Source organism: Lactuca saligna, chromosome 7 (assembly GCF_052625555.1).
Source record: "Lactuca saligna cultivar CGN05327 chromosome 7, ASM5262555v1, whole genome shotgun sequence".
In the NCBI taxonomy this organism is placed as follows: domain Eukaryota; kingdom Viridiplantae; phylum Streptophyta; class Magnoliopsida; order Asterales; family Asteraceae; genus Lactuca; species Lactuca saligna.
Genome location: NC_136423.1, coordinates 128,690,378 through 128,704,058, shown reverse-complemented (window position 1 = coordinate 128,704,058; position 13,681 = coordinate 128,690,378). Strand labels below are relative to the sequence as shown.

Sequence of the window (13,681 nt, the reverse complement as noted above, 5' to 3'; positions counted from 1 at the left end):
TGTGTGTGTGTTGTGATTTTTCACCAGACATCTACAAATTACCTCTTGAACATTTTTTTTCAGATACCGAGAAAACAACCCCAAAGTAATGTGTACATAATGCTTCGGTCTCCGATTTTCCATTCCAAGTACATTATATCAAGGTTCATAGATTATTTAATGAACATAACAAGCTAGAGTAACATTTAAAGCCCTAGAACCAAGGTGTAAAATGCTCGCCATAGCTTTAAGGCTTGTACTTAACATCAAACTTTAACAAAATATCACCTTAAGTCATATATGTATATAAAATGAATAATATATATATATATATATATATATATATATATATATATATATATATATATATATATATACAAAAAATTGTAAACTTATGCCACGCCTTACAAAAGATGTGACTTACCGCGACTCGTAAAAGCTTTAGTCTTGATATTTCCGTCATGTTACGCAACACTATTTAGAACCTATAGAACACATGAGAGGTTCAACCAACTAAAAAAAATGCACATTCCATCTCATGTTGATGTCTAAGACGTGCAAATTGTTGTTGATAAAGCATATGCATTAAAAGCCATTAGCAATGGATGGAAACATTCATAATACAAATGGTGAAAGAAAATGAATGTAAAACAAATATATAATGTAACGTTCGCAGATTCAGGCTAGTCAATTTAGAGACAATAAATGTTACAAATGACTTTTTGATAGGAGATTATTTAGAGATAAATAATCTTAACAAAGTTATAGTATATATCACAAGGATTTCATACATATAAAGTAAACTGAAATATGACTTATAACGAAGAAGTTATGATACGTTGAAGTTTTACGACCAAACCAGCACGGCTCTGTATAACGTAAAAAGTGAATTTTCGATAAGCTACTTTTAGACTTAGAAAACTAAATGAAAGTCGTAATATATGCTAAACCGAGAGCATGCATATAGCAGTATACAACCTGAAAATCGAATTTTAGATCGATTGATTTTTAGCCAACACAAACTAAATGAGAATTGAAGATCTTGTTAATAGGAGCTCAATGATATAAAGGCAGTCGAAAACAGACGTTGGATGACAAAGTTATAAATTTTTAATGGACTTTAACTGTTTAAGCCTGTTAAATATAAAATTAAAAATAATATCAAAATTAGCCGATGGAGACTAAATGAAAGTTGTAGATCTTGTCAATACCTACGCGTGAATATAAAGAACGTAAAAAACGGAGCTCATATGAAAAGTTATAAAAATTTTAAAATTGGTTGTTTTACTTGCTTCGTGCGCCACATGGGAGCACCAGACGAAGCCTTGGTGCCTAAGCAAGGTCATGACGCGAATGTAAATTTCATGATGCGAAGCGACATTGGACAACCTATAAATAGAAGACGCAAATCACTCAAATTGTAACGCTTGTTTCAGGTATCAATTATTTCTCTTACCTTTTAGGGTTTTGGACTGGGACTCGACAAGTTGGGGAGCTCCAACTCGTCGAGTAGGGATCATTTTGGACACAAGATGAAGGGCTTACTTGACGAGTTGGAGACCCACCTCGACGAGTAGATGCTGGAAAGAAAAACCCTAATTTTTCGGATTTTGCACCCTATATAAAGAACTTATGGCTCATTTGTGGCCTCCCTCATCGTCTTTACAACCTAGAAAAACCCTAATTCGAGCCCCGTACCTTGTTAAGTGTGTGTGAGAGATTTGGTGAGTGATTTTGGTGTGATTGTGAAGGAATTTGGAGCTTGAAGAGGTTGGAGCAAAGAGAGAGGTTGTAGATCTGACATCTACTCTGTGTTAGCAACCATTTGGAGGTAAAAAGTCTTTACCTTGGCTTTCCATTTCTTAGATCTTCCCTTTGCAAAACTATGGTCATTTCTAAGTGCAAAATGGAGTCAATCTCAGGTTTGAGCTTGCCATGAGGACATGGTCTCAGATCTGGACTCCTCGTGGCCTCCTTGGACGTAAAGTTGCCACATTTAGTAGGTCATGGCCCTCCCTCATGCCCTAAACCCCTTATTAAGCTTCATATGAGTGTTTCAACCCCTTAGATGCCATGTATGGACGTAGAGTTAGCAACTTTACATGGTATCTTAACCCTAGGGGACTGGATCTGTAGTTTGGGACCTTGGATTTGATTGGAAAGGACTGACTATGAAAAGGTTGAAGGAACTCGACGAGTTGCTTAGCCAACTCGACGATTTGAGTCGGTTTCCTGCTTTCTGGATTCTGAGTAAACTCGACGAGTGATGAGACAATTCAACGAGTTAGTTAGGATTTTTCTTGGTTTTCTAAGTTCCGAAGGAACTCGACGAGTTGCTAGATGCACTCGACGAGTTGGGTTTACATGGACTATTGACCTTGACTTTGACTATGATTGACCAAGTTTGACCTTAAGGGTACCTTTGGTATTTTAGGATTTTAACGAAGTGGGTCACATGGTTGTTGTAGGCAGTTGAGTTCGGAGCTGCAAGTTGGGATTTGATCTTATTAGTTCAACATTTTGTGAGATGTGAGTCTCTTCACCATACCAATGGGTCGAAGGCACCAACGGTAGCCCATTATGTGTTATGTGGAATGTTAGTTGATTTCATGGTATGTGATATGATATTTATCCTTGTGATACTAGTATGGAAGACCCCAGAGGTTTCCCTTGGCAATAGACTAAGACCATGCGGGGGTTCCCATGGCATTCGGTGTAAGACCGTGGAGGGTTTCTGTAACACTGTAACTTTTCAAACAAAATTTATATTTTTAAAACACATAGAAACTTAATGTCACATTTCCCAAAAAGCACAAATATCTCAAATGTCAAATACAAATCAACAAAATAACTGATAGTATCCCAGAATCCTCAAACATAGTCTCGAACAGGTGTGTACAATCAAGCTGGCGCCTTCCCGCAATCCTGAGAAGTACCTGAAACAGATATCACACAACACGGTAAGCACGAAGCTTAGTGATTTCCCAAAAATACCACACACAATAATTAGCCTCTCATGGCTATATCTCGATAAGAACCCTCCGGTCTTGTGTCTCAGCGAAGACCCTTCGGTCTCATAACTCGGGATGGACCCTCTAGTCCTATCTTAATAATGCACAGGATAATATACAACATAAATCACAAGAAAGAATGCACGATATCACATATCTCAGTATAAGCTCATAAGATCAACATATATACAAAATAATATAACAACATGAGTCACAAAGACAGTATGCAAGATAACACATATCACAGTATAAACAAATAAGACCCTCTGGTCAATAATGTGCTAAGACCCTCCAGTCGGTAACATAGATAGGACCCTCCGGTCAATAGTGCCAATGAGACCCTCCGGTCAATAACATGAACAAGACCCTCCGGTCACACATAAAATACCATACATGTAAGTTTAGTGAGAATACTCACCTCACAGAGTAAAACAATGTATCCCACACTCGAGCTGCTGGTCGAGACTCCGCCTACATGTATCACAATTAACTCTACTTAACAATTATATAATGTTAAGCTAACTCCTCTACTAAATCTCAGAAAGGGTGAAAAGACAATTTTACCCTTTTGTGGTCTCCAAGGTCCATAGTTGACCAAACCCTAAAAGTCAACGGAAGTCAGCACTCAAGTCAATAACCTAATGTTGACTCAACTCGTCGAGTGTATCTATGTGACCCATCGAGTTCCTTCGTTGTCTCAGAAATATCATGAAAGTCCAACTCAACTCGTCGAATTGTCTCATCAACTCGCCGAGTTACAACGTGTACAGACTCATCGGGGAAAACCCTAACCGACTCATCGAGTCAGCTCACCGACTTGTCGAGTCCCTTCAGATCATTTCCTCATTCAGACATTTTTAGGTAGAAATGACGTCCCATACTCTGGATCTAACATTCTAAGGCTCACTTATCACGTAAAGCTACAAGCTTTACGTTCATGCATGGCATTTAGAGCTCAACATGCCAAAACAAGCTCCATAAAGGGTTTCATGCATGGAGACTTGCCTAAAGCTTGATAAAGCTTGGATCTTTGGGCTCATGGGGTCTCCTTTTGTCCAGATCTGGAGTCTCAACTCCATGAAAAGCTCCAACAACTCAAGAACCACAAGATAAGTGGAAAAAGCCCTAAAACTCCTTAGAAGGAGATCTATCAAAAGAATTGCTCAAGGTGGTGGCTTTTTACCTCCAAATTGAAGCTAGCACAGAAAAACACTTGATCCAATAGCCTTTTCTCATTCCAAGGCTTGATGCTCTTCAATCCTCTTCTCAATATGCACTAGAACACCCAAAGTTAGCTTTTCTCTCTCTCTCTCTCTCTCTCTCTCTCACACACACACACACACACACACAAACACACACACACACAAGCAAATACACACGATTAGGGTTTCTCACATGGTATGAGGGTGACAAGGGAGGCGGAAATGAAGGATTAAGGTCCTTTAAATAGGGTACAAACCCTGAAAATTAGGGTTTTCATACTCAGCTCATAGTCGTCGAGTTGGGGTCCTCCAACTCGTCGAGTAGACTCTAAAAATCACGCTGCCATCTCAACTCCTACACGACGAGTTGGGGCCAACCAACGTCGAGTAGGCCCTTCAACTCGCACTAAATCCTCAAGTTCCACATCCAGGAAATTAGGGTGTTACAATTCTCCCCCACTTAAATTAGATTCACCCTCAAAATCACTCTTTATCAATACATCGATCGAAACAATATAAACCGAAAAACACCATCGGGAAAATCTCTTACCATACAATGCTCTCCTTCCCAAGATATCCAAACCTTGGAGGGTTTACATGGCATCCCAATATGTTTGAATGTTCAGCTTGTATGATATTTCTGTGTTAGGGAAGACCATGTGGGGGTTCCCACGGCAGGCAGTTAAGACCATGTGGGGGTTTCCATGGCAGGTAGTTAACACCATGTGAGGGTTCCCATGGCAGTGGGTTAAGACCACATAGGAGTTCAAGTGGCACCCAGTGTAAGACTTGGAGGGTTTATGATATGTGCATATTTAGCTATATATTTAGTATAGATTTTCATTATTTATTAGCTAATTATTTACATATTATGGAAAAAAGATACTTAATAGTGTTAAAATTGTATTTTCAGTCCAAAAGAGAAGCTCGGAAGCAAAAGGAAGTAGGAGATACGATCAAAAGCTTGGGAACGGAAGAAAGAAGAAAAATGTTAAATCCTGAAGCTACTTAGCGAGTAGGGGCATCTACTCAACGAGTACACACGAAGGTTTGCGAAGCAATACGTAAAGTCCTTGTCATACACAGATTCTTCAAGGGGACTCAACGAGTCGGTTGGCTACTTGACGAGTAGCCCCTGTTTTGAGAAATCTATAAATAGAAGCAACAAACCCGAATTGAGGCTCTCTCTGGAATCTTGGTGGAGTTACTTGGCGATCAAGGAGATATCTGGAACCTTGGAAAACATTGAAGAACCCTAATCCTTCATTCTAAGAAGATTAAGGCAACTTAGGTTTAATTTTCCGCTTTACCTTTGAGTTGAACTATGTTAGGCTTGTTTGAATTCATTTTTAGGTTTTCATATACTGTAATTATGAAATAATTTTGTTAGTTTCTTTTTAGGGTAGACAACTTTGCTCCTATGGAGTAATTTACTCTTTTGATTAATTGTTATGAGGTGAATCTTGTTAAATTAAGTTTGTTAAAGACCCTTATGCATTAACCATAACTATTTTCTGTTAATTGCTAAGTAATTAAGTTGCATGAACATCTCTTAATTGCTTATCTCATATGATTTATGTGAACACATTGCTATATGCCTAGGAATAGTGAATTTGAAACTAGGATTAACTAGAGAATGGGTAAATTAATGTGTGAGCTTGTGTGATACACCATCAAAAAGAGGTTAATTGAATCACCAATTTAATTAGCTAATTACAAGTCTTATTTAACTCGAATAATTAAACTAGGGGATTTATTAGTTTAATCACTTGATTACTGCTTAAATTAATTTATTTTCTAAGGATTGGTAATAACAAATGTGAATCTAATCACCTTAGTCGGTAACCAATAACAATTAATCCATTACATTACCATAAAAATTAACCATAGGAGTAAATGAATCGAACCTAAACATAAACCCTTTTGATCATTGAATTTAGTTGGGTTTTACGTGTTTTCCGCTATTAGTTGATTAGTTAAGTTTTAGTCAAGTTTCTAGTCTTGCAAAACTAGAGAAAACCCTTCCTTTTATTATTTGTTTTTAGATAATTCTAGTAGTTAGTTTAATTCACCGTTCCCCGTGTTCGATACCCTGCTTGCCTAATTATACCACCAATTAACAAGTACATTACCTTTTGTGTGTTAAATTTATATTTAAAAAGTAGGATTAAAACTAGTTGGTTTCACACACATCAAGTTTTTGGCGCCGTCGCCGGGGAATAGTTCAAAAATTACTTCTAATTTCTAGTTTTATCGATCCTTTGTGTGAGATTTATCTTGCATAAAGTTATATCTTAAGTAATTTAGTTATCAGGATAGGTTAAATTAGTTTTCTGCTTTAAAATTTTCGTCAATATTTTTTTTCTATTTTTTGCCTGGAACTCGCTGAGTGCAGTCGAAGCTACTCAGCGAGTCCATAGTTGATTCCCAGCTTCGTGTTTTATTTTATTTTTGTTCTTTTTACATGTGTTTCTTGTTTTGATTGCATGTTTTACATGTCCCGAGGATCCAACACACCTTTGGTACCTCCATTTGAAGACCCGAAATCCGCACTAAGGAAAAACAAGGATAAAGTACTTAAAGACAACAACCCGCCAAAGAAATCCCCATTCAAGGACCTCAAATCCGTCTTTGGGAGGAAAAAGGACAAGAAGGTAGGAGAGCCCAAGAAAATTAGAGAGTTTTGAAGATAATACAAAAGACGCTGAATTTGAGGACGATTACGAATCCATCTCCGAAGAAGGAAGCAACTTTGAAGGCGAGCCCAGGACTTGTGCAACCCATTATTCCTACTACTGCCACTTTCGAACTAAAAGGCCATATACTTGCTTAACGTAAGGAAATCCCCTTCTATGGGAAAGATCACGAAGACGCTTACAAGCACTTAGACGAGGTCAATGATGTAGCCGTCTACTTTAACGTTCCAAATGTGCCCCGCGAAACCGTTTTACTTTGTATGCTTCTAGTCACATTCAAGGGAGCTACGAAAGATTGGCTCAAATCACTCCCTCCCGGATCCATCACCACACGAGCTAAGATGAAAGAAGAATTTATTGATCAATTTTGCCCTCCTTCAAAAATAGCTAAGTTGAAGAAATTCATAGCCAACTTTGAACAATAAGCTGGAGAATCCTTATACGAGGCGTGGGAGAGATACAAAGGTTTACTAAGGAATTGCCCACATCATGATCTTAATAGCCAACAAGAAGTCTCCATTTTTTATAATGGAGTGAATGTAACCACAAGGCAACGTCTTGATTCACAAGGACCTCTCACAAAGAAGCCACCCCCGATGATCAAAGAACTAACTGAAGAATTCTCTAAGCATTCTAGAGAATATCATAACCCGATAAATGACTTGACTCGAAGGGCGGTGAACTCTATTACTGATGACCTGGCAGCAATGATGGCAAAATTGGAAATCATGGACCGAAGAATGACAAAGATGGACTAATCCATCCATGCTATCAGAGTGGGATGCGAGAACTGTAGAGGGCCTCACCTTACTAAAGACTATGACCTTGATGAGAATGGGAACCAGAAAGTACAAGTGTGCTATTCAAGTGGAGATAGGTATGATGATAATTGGCAAAAACCCAAGAAAGAATGGCTACCATATGATGAATATAAACAGACAAGGGAGGAGAGTATAAGCAAAAAGATAGAGGCTTTTATCAAAATGAGGAACCGGTACATGAAAAGAAATCAGATTTGGAAGACATGCTTACAAGATTCGTGGTTGCATCCGAGAAAAGACATAATGATACCGTTGCTGCAATCAAAGATCAACAAAATATGTTGAGAGAACACCAACTTATGATGAAAGATCAACAAGCCTTGCTTAGGAATCAGCAACCATCTATTCTCAACATAGAAAAGCAGCTGGGGCAACTTGCTCAACAAGTGAATGAGAGAAGACCAGGTGGACTTCCTAGTAATATCGAAAGTAACCCAAAAGGTGCACATATAAATATCGTGAAAACTAGGAGTGGGAGGATTATAACTCCTCTGGCCCCTATTCAGCAAGAAGACCCCAAGATGGTGCAAGAGGAAGAAGCAGAACATGAAGAATCACAATTTCCCGACTTGACTCGCCGAGTCGAGGAGATGGACTCGACGAGTCCCCCACCTGAACAGAAAAGTCAGCATCTTGTTAAGCCATATCAGCCTCCACTCCCCTTTCCGGCCGGAGCTAGACAAGAAAAAAATGAAGTTGACTACCAGAAGTTTCTGGAACACATAAAGGCTCTCCAGATTAATATGCCACTCATAGAGGCGGTTGCGCAAATACCGAAATATGCCAAATTCCTCAAGGAGCTTCTAACTAGTAGAAAGAAGATGGAAGAGCTGAATAAATTGGTCCTAAACGAGAATTGTTTAGCTGCCATGTTGAACAAACTACCTTAAAAGAAGGTGATGCGGGAAGCTTAACATTGCCTTGCCAATTCGGAAACTTAGCTACCATTGATACAGTGGCCGATTCAGGGGCAAGTGTAAATCTCATGCCATACTTATTTTTTCAAGAAATTAGATCTCCTAGAGCCAAGGCCAATTCGAATAACGATTCACCTAACAAATAAAATGGTCACATTCCCGAGAGGAATATGTGAAGATCTATTGGTGAAGGTTGATAAGTTCGTGTTTCCTGCAAACTTTATAGTTTTAGACATGGAAGCGGATCCTCAAGTCCTGATCAGACTTGGAAGACATTTTCTTAACACCACAAGTTCTATAGTTGACATGCGAGATTCTAAACTTACCCTTCGGGTAGGAGACGAATCAGTTACTTTTAGGGTTGATCAATCCATAAAACATCCAAGGAATAGTGATGACACAACATTTTCGGTTGACATGTTGGAAGAGTTAATGGAGGAATGGAATGAAGATGATCCAAACAAGTCCACCGTCACATATGAAGAAGAATTTGATGCAGAAAGAGACCTGATGAAATAGAAAGACTGCTTGAGGAAGCTGAGTATAATGATCTAATCAGAAGTGTAGAACACCCGACTTGCTGAGTAGCCTCGACCGACTCGACGAGTTCATTTGAAGAAACCCGATTAGTCCTGGATTTTACGAAGGACTCGATGAGTCCCCTCACTGGACTTGATGTGTTCAGCATTCAGAATGCAAAAACTAAACTTAAGGCACTACCAGATCACTTGGAGTATGTGTTTCTTGAAGATGGCCAACAAAAACCTGTAATTATAGCTGCTGATTTGGCTGAGCATGAGAAAGAAAGTCTTATGGGTGTATTAAGGAAGAGGCAAGGTGCTATAGCATGGAAGATAACCGACATTAAAGGAATTAGTCCAGCCTATTGTTCTCATAAGATTAATTTAGAAGATGGAGCTAAACCTGTAGTTCAATGCCAAAGAAGACTTAACTCGAACATGCAAGAAGTTGTAAAAAAAGAGGTGGTTACACTACTTGATGCCGAAATCATTTACTCAATATCCGATAGCCCGTGGGTGAGCCCGGTGCAAGTGGTACCGAAAAAGGGAGGCATGACGGTGGTGGTCAATGAGAATAACGAATGAATTCCAACTAGAACGGTAACCGGGTGGCGAGTTTGCATAGATTATAAAAAGTTGAATGATGCCACATGCAAGAATCACTTTCCTTTACCATTTATCTATCAAATGCTCGAAAGACTCTCCAACCATTTATATTATTATTTTCTTGATGGGTTTTCGGGGTATTTTCAAATTCCAATCGATCCGCAGGACCAATAGAAGACCACTTTTACATGCCCAAGTGGAACATTTGCATATAGACACATGCCTTTTGGGTTATGCAATGCACCAGCTACTTTCCAAAGGTGCATGATGGCCATCTTTCATGATATGATCGAGAAGTTTATGGAGGTCTTTATGGATGATTTCTCGGTGTTCGGGTCATCTTTTGAAGACTGCTTACCTAATTTGGACTTGATGCTAGCTAGATATGAAAAGACAAGCCTTGTACTTAATTGGGAAAAGTGCCACTTCATGGTGAAAGAAGGAATTGTGTTGGGTCACAAAGTTTCAAGAAAAGGGATAGAAGTGGATAGAGCAAAAGTAGACACAATAGCTAAGCTACCGCTTCTAACTAATGTAAAAGGGGTAAGGAGTTTTCTTGGCCACGCAGGATTTTATCGTTGCTTCATTAAAGATTTTTCAAAGATTATTAGGCCTTTGACTCAATTACTCTTAAAGGATACCCCATTTGATTTTTCCAAGGAATGTCATGATGCATTTCATTTATTAAAGGAAAGATTAACCACTACTCCTATCATGATAGCACCAAATTGGAATCTTCATTTCAAGCTAATGTGTGATGCAAGTGATTATGCTGTGGGTGTTGTTTTGGGGCAAAGGATTGATAAACATTTTCAACCAATCTACTATGCAAGTAAAACATTGAATCCTACCCAAGACAATTATACTACTACCGAGAAGGAGCTGCTAGCTGTGGTATACACTTTTGATAAGTTCCGCCCTTATTTGGTATTATCCAAGACCATAGTTTGTAATGACCATTCAACCCTAAAGTATCTTTTTGCTAAACAAGATGCTAAGCCCCGATTGATATGTTGGGTCTTACTTTTACAAGAGTTTGACATTGAAATACGTGATAAAAAAGGAATGGAAAATGTAGCTTCCGACCATTTATCAAGATTAGAAAACCCGCATTTGGAGGAGTTGGAAGAAAACAAGATTGGAGATGATTTTCACGATGAATATCTTTTAGTAGTATCCGGAGAAATGCCATGGTTTGCGGATATAGCTAACTACTTAGCAACCAAATACATTCCAAAAGACTTAACCCACCAACAAAAGAAGAAATTCTTTTCAGAAATCAAGTACTACTTTTGGGATGAGTCGTATCTCTTCCGAAGCTGCGCAGATGGAATGATAAGAAGATGTGTATTCGGGAAAGAAAGTCGAGAAATCTTGGCACACTGCCATAGCGGGCCCGTCAGAGGACATCATGGAGCACACAACACAGCTAGGAAGATTTTCTATGTTGGGTTTTATTGGCCTATAATTTTTAAAGATGCTTCTCAATATGTCAAAGAATGTGATTCGTGCCAACGAGCGGGGAATATATCACCCCGAAATGAAATGCTCCAACATAGTATTCAAATTTGTGAAATATGTGTGGGGGATTAACTTTATAGGAATTTTCCCAATGTCCAAAGGGAATAAATATATCTTGGTGGCGGTCGATTACGTGTCTAAATGGGTGGAGGTACAATCATTACCAACTAATGATGCTCGGATGGTGGTGCGATTTCTAAGGAAACTATTCTTACGATTTGGAGTTCCTAAAGCCCTCATTAGTGACCGGGGTACGCATTTTGCAAATGATCAGTTAGCCAAAGTATTGAAAAAGTATAGGTACACCATAGATTCTCCACATCCTATCATCCACAAACTAGTGGGCAAACTGAAGTGACGAATAGGGTGTTAAAAAGGATTTTGGAGAGGTCGTTGGGTGGTAATCGAAAGGAATGGTCGGATAAATTAGATGATGCACTTTGGGCCTTCCGAACAGCTTTTAAGACACCTATTGGTACTACACCATATAGGCTAGTCTATGGAAAAAATTGTCACTTACCGGTTGAAATAGAGCACAAGGCTTATTGGGCATTAAAAGTGTGCAATTTTGATTTGGCTGAACTTTGAGCCAACCGGTTGATGCAAATGAATGCCTTAAAAGAGCTTAGGAATGAGGCCTACACTATTTCCTTGATATACAAAGAAAAGACCAAGAATTGGCATGATAAAGATTGAAGGGTAATAAAGACTTTCAAGAGGGACAAAAGGTGTTACTCTTCAATTCAAGGTTTAAAATTTTCCCGGGCAAGTTGAAGACACGATGGGATGGTCCATTTATAGTGAAACAAGTTTTTCCACATGGAGCTATTGAACTTATATCGAGAGATGGAACTCCTTTCAAGGTTAATGGTTATAGAGTGAAGAGATATGAAGAAGGAATTCTAAAAGATGAAGGTCTTGAAGAAGGGCTGCTTCTGGGAGGAACTACAAAAACTTAAAGCGAGAAGGAGTCTAGCTAATGACTCCTTAAAAAGAAGAACTTCCGGGAGGCAACCCGAGTTTAGAGTTTGCTTTATTTTTCCTTTATTTTTTCATTTTTATTTTCGTTTTTCTTAGGATCTGCTTTTATCAATCTTCTTCTGTGCTTATGATGATTGCTTGAGGGCAAACAATGCTCAAGTGTGGAGTTGGTGGCATACAATTTAAAAACTCAAATTTTTATCAAATAAAATGCAACACTCATCCAGTTCCTAAACCTACTCGACGAGTCCATTTAAGAAATCCTGATTAAACGCGAAATCGCGTTACTACTCGGCGAGTAGGTACATCTACTCGACGAGTCCACGTATTTACCCGGAAAAAAAAATATTTTCACATTCTGTAAATGAGGGGTTTTTACCGTAATTGTAGAATACTTTCAACACTTCATACAGCCGCCAGTCGTACTCGACGAGTAAAGTTCTCTGAAGCTCTCATCTTGATTTCTTCTGTTTCCTTGCAAATCCAACTCAAAGGTAACTATTTTCACTCATAATCCTTTAAAAGTTTCAACCTTTGGTAGAGTTATATCTTTAATTTCTACAAAAATCCCAATTTTGACTAAACTTGGACTTAAGGTTTCGTTTTCTTGATAAATTAGGACGTTTTAGATGAAATTTCTTATATATTTATGCTTAGTTAACGTACCGAAGCAAACCCCTGGATTAATTTATAGATTTGGATGGTTAATTTCATCTAAACTGGATTGGACTCGCAATGTTCATCCTACTCGCCGAGTTGGTTCGTGAACTCGACAAGTCTAGGTTATAGATGCCAGAGTTTTTGTTTGATTTTAATCTTTCTGTGTTTTATTTGTGTTTTGTTTGGTTTTATTTTACAGGAAGTATGTCTAGACGGGGAAAGAGTTCAAGGGGAAGTGGCTATGGGGACCTACCATGGTTTAACTTTTTCACAAATTACCTCAAAATCTTCACTTGCCCGCGCAAAAAACAAGCTGGAAGCATTGAGGCGCAAGGAAATATATGCCCCTAATGAAATTGACTGGCATCGGATTGGTCAAACTGGGTTGGAGGAAGAGATGACTCCTTCTTTGGTCAAGTCTTTCAACAATGATGGGATAACAATAGTTTGTGATGCCTGGAGCCGAGTCTTTAAGATTCAAGAGCATGTTTATCAGGAATTGTGCTGGGAGTTCTTTGCTACCATCTCCTTCCGAGGTGGTAGTGACTATTACAATCCAAACATTATTTCTTTCTGTCTTGGAGGGGAGCTGCGCCAATGCGGCATTGCAGAACTCGCGTGGAGGATGGGAATTTATGATCAAAATGTGATTATGTACAAAAATTTTGAAACATTCTTAGAACATTGTCACAAGGATTTGCCCGAGGAAGTGGTTGCATCAACTTGGTGGAACACAATCGCCAATCGGGTCTACATTCCATCATTT

General features: G+C 38.7%; 1 non-coding gene across 1 annotated transcript; it reads right to left on the bottom strand.

Moving 5' to 3' along the window:
- Positions 1-7,277: 7,277 nt before the first annotated feature.
- On the bottom strand, positions 7,278-7,384 carry LOC145007691 (small nucleolar RNA R71). The gene has a single exon (XR_013663063.1). It is a non-coding gene; the product is annotated as a small nucleolar RNA R71 (small nucleolar RNA).
- Positions 7,385-13,681: the final 6,297 nt, after the last annotated feature.